Genomic DNA, 12,096 nt, shown 5'->3' with positions numbered 1-12,096 from the left:
ATGATTTACTCATTACATACTTTAACGAACTCCTCCTAGGGATTTAGTCGGATCGACTTCAAATTTTGGCTGTGCCTTCTAAAGGGATTGACAATGTAAAGTTGTGCTATCTGCGCGTTTTCGTCAATGGGAGTGTCCGTGGCGTCGATGATTCGCCATGAAACAGGAAGTTGTAGTAAGTTGGCTGTAAATGCCCAGATCTGCACCAAATTTTACACATTTGACAAGAGTCCCGCCCTGAACAAATCTACACACTGACATTCACTCACAGTCATAGCGCCACCTGCTGGCAACAGGAAGTGACCTTTAACGAAGCAGCCCCCGCCGCATGTGTGACCGAAATGTACGAAATTTCTGTGGTACATCTACCATATCCAGACGCACAAAAAAGTCTCTTGGAGTGATGCCCTAAACTCAACAGGAAGTCGGCCATTTCTAATTTTACCAACATTTTTGGATGATTTACTCATTACGTACTAACTAACTCCTCCCAGGGATTTAGTCAGATCGATTTCACATTTCTGCTGTGCCTTCTAAAGGCATTGACGATGTAAAGTTGTGCTATCTGCGCGTTTTCGTCGATGGGCGTGTCCGTGGCGTCGATGATTCGCCATGAAAGAGGAAGTTGTAGTAACTTGGTTGTAAATGCCCAGATCTGCACAAAATTTTACACATTTGACAAGAGTCCCGCCCTGAACAAATCTACATGCCGACATTCACCCACAGTCATAGCGCCACCTGCTGGCAATAGGAAGTGACCTTTAACGAAGCAGCGTAGCAAATTCACAGCCGCACCGGCTGAGCTGCAAAATATTCAACGCGGCCGCCTCACACCCCAACGCGCTACAGGTGCGAGGGCCCGCCCATCGCTACTTGCAGCTTTAATTAGGGCCCGAGCACTAACAGTGCGAGGACCCTATTGAAACTGTTAGGATTATTTTTATTTATTAGGGCCCGAGCACTAACAGTGCGAGGACCCTATTGAAACTGTTAGGATTATTTTTTATTTTTTTTTTTTTATTTTTTTCTGCAAAGTAAGTGCCATTTTCAGGGCCGCAACATGCTCAAAAACTCACCAAATTTTGCACGCATGTCAGGACTGGTGAAAAATTTCGTATTTTGTGGGTTTCGCAGATGGGCGGGGCAAAATGGCACGCTAGCGCCACCTAGAAAATTGGAAAAAATTAGCCCCTCGTCCACGTTCAACCTACATGCACGAAATTTGGTGGGGACGTGTATCATATCAAGACGCACAAAAAAGCCTCAAGAACCCATACCCTAAACTCGACAGGAGGTCCGCCATTTTGAATTTGGCGGCCATTTTTGGACGATTTACAGACTCCGTACTTTAACGAACTCCTCCTAGGGATTTAGTCGGATCGACTTCAAATTTCTGCTGTGCCTTCTAAAGGCATTGACGATGTAAAGTTGTGCTATCTGCGCGTTTTCGTCGATGGGCGTGTCCGTGGCGTCGAAGATTCGCCATGAAACAGGAAGTTGTAGTAACTTGGCTGTAAATGCCCAGATCTGCACTAAATTTTACACATTTGACAAGAGTCACGCCCTGAACAAATCTACATGCCGACATTCACCCACAGTCATAGCGCCACCTGCTGGCAACAGGAAGTGACCTTTAACGAAGCAGCCCCCGCCGCTTGTTTGACCGACATGTACGAAATTTCTGTGGTACATCTACCATGACCAGACGCACAAAAAAGCCTCAAGAACCCATACCCTAAACTCGACAGGAAGTCCGCCATTTTGAATTCGGCGACCGATTTGGGACGATTTACACACTCCGTACTTTAACGAACTCCTCCTAGGGATTTAGTCGGATCAACTTCAAATTTCTGCTGTACCTTCTAAAGGCATTGACGATGTAAAGTTGTGCTATCTGCGCGTTTTCGTCGATGGGCGTGTCCGTGGCGTCGATGATTCGCCATGAAACAGGAAGTTGTAGTAACTTGGCTGTAAATGCCCAGATCTACACGAAATTTTACACATTTGACAAGAGTCCCGCCCTGAACAAATCTACATGCCGACATTCACCCACATTCATAGCGCCACCTAGTGGCAAGAGGAAGTGACATTTAACGAAGCAGCCCCCGTCGCATGTTTGACCGACATGTACGAAATTTCTGTGGTACATCTACCATGTCCAGACGCACAGAAAAGTCTCTTGGAGCGATGCCCTAAACTCAACAGGAAGTCAGCCATTTCTAATTTTACCGCCATTTTTGGATGATTTACTCATTACGTACTTTAACTAACTCCTCCTAGGGCTTTTGTCGGATCGCCTTCAAATTTCTGCTGTGCCTTCTAAAGGCATTGACGATGAAAAGTTGTGCTATCTGCGCGTTTTCGTCGATGGGCGTGTCCGTGGCGTCGATGATTCGCCATGAAACAGGAAGTTGTAGTAACTTGGCTGTAAATGCCCAGATATGCACGAAATTTAACACATTTGACAAGAGTCCCGCCCTGATCAAATCTACATGCCGACATTCACCCACAGTCATAGCGCCACCTGCTGGCAAAAGGAAGTGGCCTTTAACGAAGCAGTGTGGCAAATGCACAGCCGCACTGGCTGAGCTGCAGAAAATGAAACGCGGCCGCCTCAGACCCCGACGTGCTACAGGTGCGAGGGCCCGCCCATCGCTGCTTGCAGCTTTAATTTATTTATTTATTTTTTCTTTTTTCTGCAAAGTAAGTGCCATTTTCGGGGCCGCAACATGCTCAAAAACTCACCAAATTTTGCACGCATGTCAGGACTGGTGAAAAATTTCGTATTTTGTGGGTTTCGCAGATGGGCGGGGCAAAATGGCACGCTAGCGCCACCTAGAAAATTGGAAAAAATTAGCCCCTCGTCCACGTTCAACCTACATGCACGAAATTTGGTGGGGACGTGTATCATATCAAGACGCACAAAAAAGCCTCAAGAACCCATACCCTAAACTCGACAGGAGGTCCGCCATTTTGAATTTGGCGGCCATTTTTGGACGATTTACAGACTCCGTACTTTAACGAACTCCTCCTAGGGATTTAGTCGGATCGACTTAAAATTTCTGCTGTGCCTTCTAAAGGCATTGACGATGTAAAGTTGTGCTATCTGCGCGTTTTCGTCGATGGGCGTGTCCGTGGCGTCGAAGATTCGCCATGAAACAGGAAGTTGTAGTAACTTGGCTGTAAATGCCCAGATCTGCACGAAATTTTACACATTTGACAAGAGTCACGCCCTGAAAAAATCTACATGCCGACATTCACCCACAGTCATAGCGCCACCTGCTGGCAACAGGAAGTGACCTTTAACGAAGCAGCCACCTGCCACTTGTTTGACCGACATGTACGAAATTTCTGTGGTACATCTACCATGACCAGACGCACAAAAAAGCCTCTAGAACCCATACCCTAAACTCGACAGGAAGTCCGCCATTTTGAATTTGGCGACCGATTTGGGACGATTTACACACTCCGTACTTTAACGAACTCCTCCTAGGGACTTAGTCGGATCAACTTCAAATTTCTGCTGTACCTTCTAAAGGCATTGACGATGTAAAGTTGTGCTATCTGCGCGTTTTCGTCGATGGGCGTGTCCGTGGCGTCGATGATTTGCCATGAAACAGGAAGTTGTAGTAACTTGGCTGTAAATGCCCAGATCTACACGAAATTTTACACATTTGACAAGAGTCCCGCCCTGAACAAATCTACATGCCGACATTCACCCACATTCATAGCGCCACCTAGTGGCAAGAGGAAGTGACATTTAACGAAGCAGCCCCCGTCGCATGTTTGACCGACATGTACGAAATTTCTGTGGTACATCTACCATGTCCAGACGCACAGAAAAGTCTCTTGGAGCGATGCCCTAAACTCAACAGGAAGTCAGCCATTTCTAATTTTACCGCCATTTTTGGATGATTTAATCATTACGTACTTTAACTAACTCCTCCTAGGGCTTTTGTCGGATCGCCTTCAAATTTCTGCTGTGCCTTCTAAAGGCATTGACGATGAAAAGTTGTGCTATCTGCGCGTTTTCGTCGATGGGCGTGTCCGTGGCGTCAATGATTCGCCATGAAACAGGAAGTTGTAGTAACTTGGCTGTAAATGCCCAGATCTGCACGAAATTTAACACATTTGACAAGAGTCCCGCCCTGATTCAAATCTACATGCCGACATTCACCCACAGTCATAGCGCCACCTAGTGGCAACAGGAAGTGTCCTTTAACAAAGCAGCGAAAAATTTCACAGCCGCACCGGCTGAGCCGCAGAATATGCAACGCGGCCGCCTCACACCCCAACGCGCTACAGGTGCGAGGGCCCGCCCATCGCTGCTTGCAGCTTTAATTCTTTCCTTGCTTTCTTTCCGAGGAAGCGAGGATGCACAAATAAGAAATGAGAAGCACCCAATGTGTGTTCCCAGTGTCGGGCTGGTAGTCCTGTAGCACTAAAACACACCCTTAACATGAACAACCACACAACCTCACCATTTCGCCAGTTGATTGAAAACTAGCCAGATCGGGCCAGTTGTTCAAAACATTTAATCTGGATCAAAATGATCCGGATTTGGAAATACCATTTTTTCCTATCCAGGATCAGCTAATCTGTCTTACTTTTATGCCGGTTTTTCAAAGCAACATTGGACTGGATCACTCTGATCCAGATACACAGTTTTCAGGATTACCAAATCCGGATTACCAGTGCTCTAAATGGGACAACATTTCACAATGTGGGCTAAGAACATCCACTTCTAATCATAATTTATTTTATGACCCACATCTGAACCACAACAAAATAAACAACAAACATACATTAACAAATACATTGTGGACATTTTGAAAAACTTCTTGAAAAATGATGGACCGAAAAATGTATATAACATTTTTGTTTGTTATTGAAATCTGTTTGGGGGATTATTTAATGGGGACAAGATAATTTTTATTTTATTTTTACTTTACTATACTGAATAGCTTAATTGTTAGCCTATGTCTAACTGTTTTGAACAACACAAACTGAAGGTTTGATCCAGATTAAAACTAGGATTGGATTCTCTGATCTAATCTGATTTCAGATTCCATCTTTCCCCTTTGAACAACCCATTTTCAAGATTTGATCCAATCCGATAACCAAAATCCGATCAGCTTACATTTAAACAACTGGCCCAAAATGATCACGATAGAAGCAATGGCATTTACTTAAAAAATTACAAATATTAGTTCACTTCAGAATTAAAATTTCTGGATAATTTACTGACCCCCACGTCATCCAAAATGTTTATGTCTTTCTTCAGTCTAAAAGAAATCTTCAGAGTCTTAATGTCTTCTTTTATCTTCAGTTGATTTAATCTGTTTCTGGAAGTCAGTTCTTGTGTTTCTGCTCGTCTCTTTTTCTGTTTTCTTCTTTCCGTCAGTGATTCTGCTTGTTAATAGGCTTGTCATTTAATAGATGCGCAGTCATTTTTATGTTGTGTTGTAAATGTAAAGTGCAATAAATACACTAAACTTCTGTGATAATTCACAAACTAATGACTTAGGATCCATTCTGATGAATGTCTAAAACTTTGTGATACTTTTTCTCCTTTTATTTTCTATTATCTAAACTTATACCATGGTCTGGGTGAATACTCGATTCTGATTGGCTGCAGGGTGTCCGTTAAAAAGTGATAGAGGACACCTAGTAAAGTAGTTCTGGTGAAACTGCCTGTTTACCATTCGAAATGAATAAATAAATGCGCTGCCCACAACAGCTGTGAGTAACCATAGCAACAGGCAGTCAAAGAATCCGTTAACAATTTGCTCTATCAAAACAAACATCTAACGTTATTCTGCTAAGAACCAATCACATGCCATAGACATAATATCTTGTGTTCGTATTGGCCATGTCACATGTGAGTAATACGATATAGCTCTGGAGAGTTCAGAGTTGCATCCAGCAGATAAGAGTGAGCACTTTGCCTGTGTGATTTTGAGTTAATAAATCCTCATGATAAAACGAATTCAGCGTGCAACTCCTTCCATCGTAATATGAACAAAAGCTTTACAAGTTAGATATTACATAGCCTACTAATACAACAATGAGCGACTTCGTTTTTTCGTCAGTCTCTCACGGACTGACGGAGCCCAGTAAGCCCGCAGACTGCTCTCGCATCGATGTCACCGACATTATTTGACGGATCTCCAGTCCAGCATCGGAGAGTCGATCTACAGCAGTGGTTAGTGTAGACTAGTGTAACACATAGTGTTTTATGTGTAATAAAAAATAACTATGCCTAACGTTACCTTTGTGTTTCATGAAAAAAAGCATTTTTGAACCTGAAGGGTTATACAAGCTGAGCGGACTATATCTCAAGTTACTAAATAAATCGTCAGGCAAGTTATTATTTAAAAAAACGTCTCGGTTACAGATGTAACCCTCGTTCCCTGAGTAGATTGGGGATTTCGCATAGAAAGCCAATCCTCTTCGAGTATTTAATCACGAGCCAATGGCATGCAATGCCTTGGGGCTGCGGAAATTTGCATAGCGCACTCCGCCCTACTCCGTGAGTATAAAAGGAGGAAGTGAACGCAACCGCAGTATGTCTTCGCTGAGGAGCCGAGACTGAACTCAGGCGTCTACCCAGCGGTACAGCAGAAGTGGCAGGGAGACGTAACGTCTCCGTTCCCTACTCAGGGAACGAGGGTTACATCCGTAACCGAGACGTTCCCTTTCGTAGTCACTTCGAGTTACGTCAGAAGTGACGGAGATTGGGGATCAATGCCATCACGCCATCTTACAGCTGTCTTCCAGTGCCCTGCGAAAGTCTAGACCCCTGACAGGTAACTGACTTAACCAGGAGTCCTACTTTGACACAAGAATACCAAGGTACACTGGGAAACATATCCCGAGAGGGAGATGTAACCAGATGCCTACCGTAGGGAGGACTTACAAAACACATATGGCCGCAGGGGCGTATATGGGAATCACTGGAGCACCAACCGCAGGTGGTACTTAGGCTCCAGGGGTGGCAGATGGCTTCCCAAGGGAAGACACATGCTCAGAGAGGCTTACAGTGGACAATACACATGGGACAGTTACCATAGGGAAACGTGCACATGGAGGCACCTAGCCGGCAACCAGAGCGAAGCAGTGGTGCCCACGTCTTGGGTGCTGGAGGACTCAAGGCTTCAAAGGAAGACTACTGAGGAATGTCGCACTTATCCAGTCGAGAGTGGAATGGCGAGCAAGCGAAGACACCTAAGCGGGTCCGGTACTGGCGGAAGCGAGTACGTGAGAGGACACCGGTTCGACTCGTAGATTATAGAATCTGGCGAAGGTGTTTGGTGTCGCCCAGCCTGCAGCTCTACAGATGTCTGTTAGCGAGGCGCCATGCGCTAGAGCCCAAGAGGAGGCCACACTCCGAGTGGAATGGGCCGTCACACCAAGGGGGCACGGACGGCCTTGCTGCTGGTAAGACAAAACAATAGCGTCCACTATCCAGTGAGACAGCCGTTGTTTTGAGAGAGCCCTTCCCTTCTGGCTCCCTCCATGACAGACAAAGAGCTGGTCTGAGGTCCTGAAACACAGCGTTCTGTCGACGTAAGTGCGGAGAGCACGTACCGGACAGAGCAGTGCCAAGGCTGGGTCTGCCTCCTCCAGGGGCAGCGCTTGCAGGTTCACCACCTGGTCCCGGAAGGGAGTGGTGGGAACCTTGGGCACATATCCCGGCCGGGGTCTCAAGACAACATGAGAGTAAGCCGGCCCGAACTCCAGGCACGCTTCGTCAACGGAGAATGCCTGCAGGTCCCCCACCCTCTTGATGGAGGCCAATGCAACCAGGAGTGCTGTCTTCATGGACAGAAACTTTAACTCTACCGATTGCAAAGGCTCAAAGGGAGGCCTCTGCAGAGCACTTAAGACTACTGCGAGGTCCCAAGAGGGTACGAGGGGAGGACGAGGCGGATGTAGCCTCCTCACTCCCCTCAGGAACCTGATGACCAGATCGTGCTTCCCAATGGACTTACCTTCAACTGCATCATGGGACGCGGCAATGGCCGCGACATAAACCTTGAGGGTGGAGGGCGACAGCCTACGCTCCAACCCTTCCTGCAGAAAGGAAAGCACGACACTGATCGAGCATCTCCGGGGGTCTTCTCCGCGAGAAGAGCACCAGTTGACGAAGAGGTTCCACTTCAACGCATAAAGGTGTCTCGTGGACGACGCTCTAGCGGAAGTGATGGTTGCTCAGATGCGAACTCAGACCTGCCTCGTCCCGTCCAGGAGCCACACGTGTAGTCTCCACAGTTCGGGACGAGGGTGCCACAGAGTGCCCCGTCTCTGAGTGAGTAGATCGCGTCTCAGAGGAATGGGCCAAGGAGGTGCTGTCGCGAGGAGCATGAGTTCGGAGAACCACGTCTTGGTGGGCCAATAAGGGGCTACCAGCAAGACCTGCTCCTCGTCCTCCTTGATCTTGCACAACACCCGTGCAAGGAGCTCGTTCGTGAGCTGCGCGGACATGGCGACCGAGTCTATCTCCATGCCGAGAAAAGAGATCCTCTGCACGGGGCAAAGTTTGCTCTTCTCCCGGTTGACCCGAAGGCCCAGACGGGTTAGGTGCCGGAGCACCAGGTCTCTGCGTTCGCAAACCTGTTCTCGAGAGTGTGCCAGTATCAGCCAATCATCGAGATAGTTCAGGATGCGAACCCCTTGTTCGCGAAGGGGAACAAGGGCTGCCTCGACAATCTTCGTGAAGACGCGAGGAGACAGAGCTAACCCGAATGGGAGAACCGTGTACTGATATGCCTGGCCTTCGAAAGCGAACCGCAGAAAGGGTCTGTGTCGAGGCAATATGGAGACATGAAAGTACGCGTCCTTCAGGTCGATCGCTGCAAACCAATCCTGAGGCCGAATGCATTCGAAAATGCGTTTGGCTGTGAGCATTTTGAACGGTAGCCGATGAAGAGCACGGTTCAAAATGCGCAGATCCAGGATCGGTCGTAACCCACCGGTCTTTTTGGGGACGATGAAGTAGGGGCTGTAAAACCCGGATTTCACCTCGGCTGGAGGGACAGTCTCGATTGCACCCTTCGCCAGCAGGGTCGCAATCTTCGCTCTCATGACCGGGGCATTGCCACCGACCGTAGTGGAGCGAACTCCCCTGAAACGGGGAGGAGACCGTGCGAACTGAATCGCATAGCCGAATCTGATCGTTCTGATGACCCACGGGACAGCCCGGGGAGCTCTAGCCAAGCTCCCAGGAAGTGAAGCAGCGGGGTCATGCGAACCACAGACGTCCCCCCGGAGGGGCAGCGGGGCGGGGAGACTGGCATGCGTCCGGGTGTTACCCTGTGCGGATGCACAGTCGAGCCCCGCTCCCCGACAGAAGAGACCAGGGGAGGACCAGCGTCCCACTGGGGTCTGTTCTGTTGGGGTTCTGGCGAGAGAGGGGGAGGGGAGGTGCGTAGTCGAGGAACGACACACACTCCCTTCCGCACCCTCAGGGACAGAGAGGAATGAGAGGGTCGATGCGCTGGGGCGACGAGCGTACTCATTCCAGTCTGTGTGCTCAGTGATGATGTTAAGTCTTTCTTTAACAAACTTAGGGTGCTGCCCACCCGTGGGTGAGCAGCGGGGAGCTGTTTTGAACAAAAGATTCTCCCCCGGCCCTCCACCGGGGGAAGGAGGGGGCCTGCTACCTCCTCCTGAGAAACACTCAACTTCATCACTGAGCAGCCCGTCTCAGGGACGCCGCTTCGCCTGGCGTTTAGCGGGGCGTGCGGCCTGAGGGGGCTGTGACGCATGCCTATGGCCTCCTCCATGCCGCGTCCCGGGTGAAGGCTGCTGCTGGGGACGCGTGGGAGGGAGGGGAGCCGCAGGGGGGCGTCCTCGGTGGCGAGCAGAGGGAGGTGCCTGAGCCGACGGCTGGGTGGAGGCAGCAGCTGACCGTCGGGGCAAAATATGTTTGATGGCCTCCGTCTGCTTCTGGGCGGTTGAGTACTGCTGGGCGAAGTCTTCGACCGCACCGCCGAACAGGCCAACCTGGGAGAGGGGGGCGTCGAGCAGCCGTGACCGCTCGGCGTCCTTTGTGTCTGCCAGGTTGAGCCAAAGGTGGCGCTCCTGGACCACGCTAGTGGCCATCACCTGCCCAACGGAGAGAGCCGCTACTTTCGTCGCTCGGAGAGCGAGGTCAGTAGCCGCTCGCAGCTCGTTAAAAGCCGCTGGGTCAGTCCCGTCCTCGTGCATGTCCCTGAGCAGTTTGGCTTGAAATACTTGCAAAGTGCTCATGGCATGCAAAGCGGCGGCCGCCTGTCCCGCCGCTCTATAGGAACGCGCCGCCATAGACGACAGGAACCTACAGGCTTTGGATGGATGCTTGGGAGGCCCCCGCGAGGAGGCGCTCTGCGGACACAGCTGCATCGCGACAGAGCGCTCCACCGGAGGGATCCCAGCATACCCACGGGCGGCCGCGCCGTCAAGGGGAGGAAAGGCGGGGGAGGCTGGAGCGCGCTCTCGGGAAGTCAAAGGAGACCTCCAAGTGAGCGTCAGCTCCACATGCAGCTCGGGAAAAAATGGAATTGGGTTCGGCTGTGGCCTTGCGGCGGCAGCTTTCCCCAAAAACCAATTATCCATCCGTGAGATATCGGGGCAGGGCGGAGGGTTCCACTCCAACCCGATGCTCAGCCGGTTTATCAGCCTGAATGATGGGAGGGACTATGTCTGTTCTATAGAAGCTTATGTGTACCATTATTCAATTTGAAATGTAATATGCAAAATGACAATGCAATATGTAAAATGGCATTGCATTTTGTATTTAAATTTACATTTTACATTACCATTCTAGCAACGTTTGGTGCAAAATGAAAATGAAATGACATAATTTACATTTGCCATTTCATACACTAGTTTTAATATGCACAATTGAAATGCTTTATAAGTGGCAAAATTAAAATGAAAATGCATTACAGAAATGATTAGATATGTGTGACATTCAAGCAAAAACTGTGGCAAAATGATCATTCAAATGCTATTTTTATTAATTGCATTTACACTCACAGTCAAGACACTCGCGATTGCATTTTCATGAAGTGCCCCGCAATGGATGTAGCAAAATTCAATGTGCACATTGAAAATGCAATCCGAGCCGACCACGCCCCCTCCTGGCCTGTCAATCACTGCATCAAGGCGGGCCTCGGCAACAACAGGTAAACATAGCATATGGCTATGTTACGTGTTTTGAACTGTTGAAAAAATTGCCGCGGCAGAGCTAATACGAGCATTAAATCATTTAGCAGATAAAGTGGAGCGTGAACAGAGAAAAGGTAGTATTTCCGAAGATTATTACGCATATATATTCAAATATAATTAAGTTGTTTACTTCAGTCCACACTGCTTCATTCGGCGATGTAACGTCCATTGACTAACTCCATAACTTAGAAGGTATCTTTAGATATCTTTAACTTTTAACCCATACATCTCTATGGCCTCGCCAGGGATCTCCACAGGTGGCCTCCCCGCTCCCCTAGGCCTATCCGAATATTACAACTGTTCTTCCAGCACCTTTAAGAGGTCAGCAGACAAACGGGTGTCGGCACCTGATAAGGCAGAAAATTCTCCCAGACGTTCCAACAACGTACTGTTCTATCACCTACATACACATAATAATCTTCGGAAATACTACCTTTTCTCTTTTCACGCTCCACTTTATCTGCTAAATGATTTAATGCTCGTATTAGCTCTGCCGCAGCAATTTTTTTCAACAGCTCAAAACACGTAATGGGCTCTATGCACGGCGTTATTTCCGGTGAAGGATTAAGGATGCTCGATAACTTCCGCCGATCATAGAGTCCAATGCAATACCGAGAATTTATATTGAATTTTATACTCCATGGTTACTAATGAAACGTTAGTCACAAAAACAGATAAAACAGACACCTCTCGTTGTGTTTATGCTTCTTTTAAAAATTAAATAAACATAACTATATATAAAATTACATCTAAACGTATGTTTCGTTTCAAAGACGGGAGGACAGTAAATATTGAAGACTCTGCCATAATCCCGTTTTCTCCGGTTTTCCTCCGCTTTAATCTACACAACCGGACATCCTTACGTCAAATGCGGAACTTATG

This window comes from Pimephales promelas, chromosome 3 (assembly GCF_988280905.1).
Source record: "Pimephales promelas chromosome 3, fPimPro1.hap1.1, whole genome shotgun sequence".
In the NCBI taxonomy this organism is placed as follows: domain Eukaryota; kingdom Metazoa; phylum Chordata; class Actinopteri; order Cypriniformes; family Leuciscidae; genus Pimephales; species Pimephales promelas.
The sequence above is the reverse complement of the archived record's forward strand: the minus strand, read 5'-3'. Positions refer to the sequence as shown.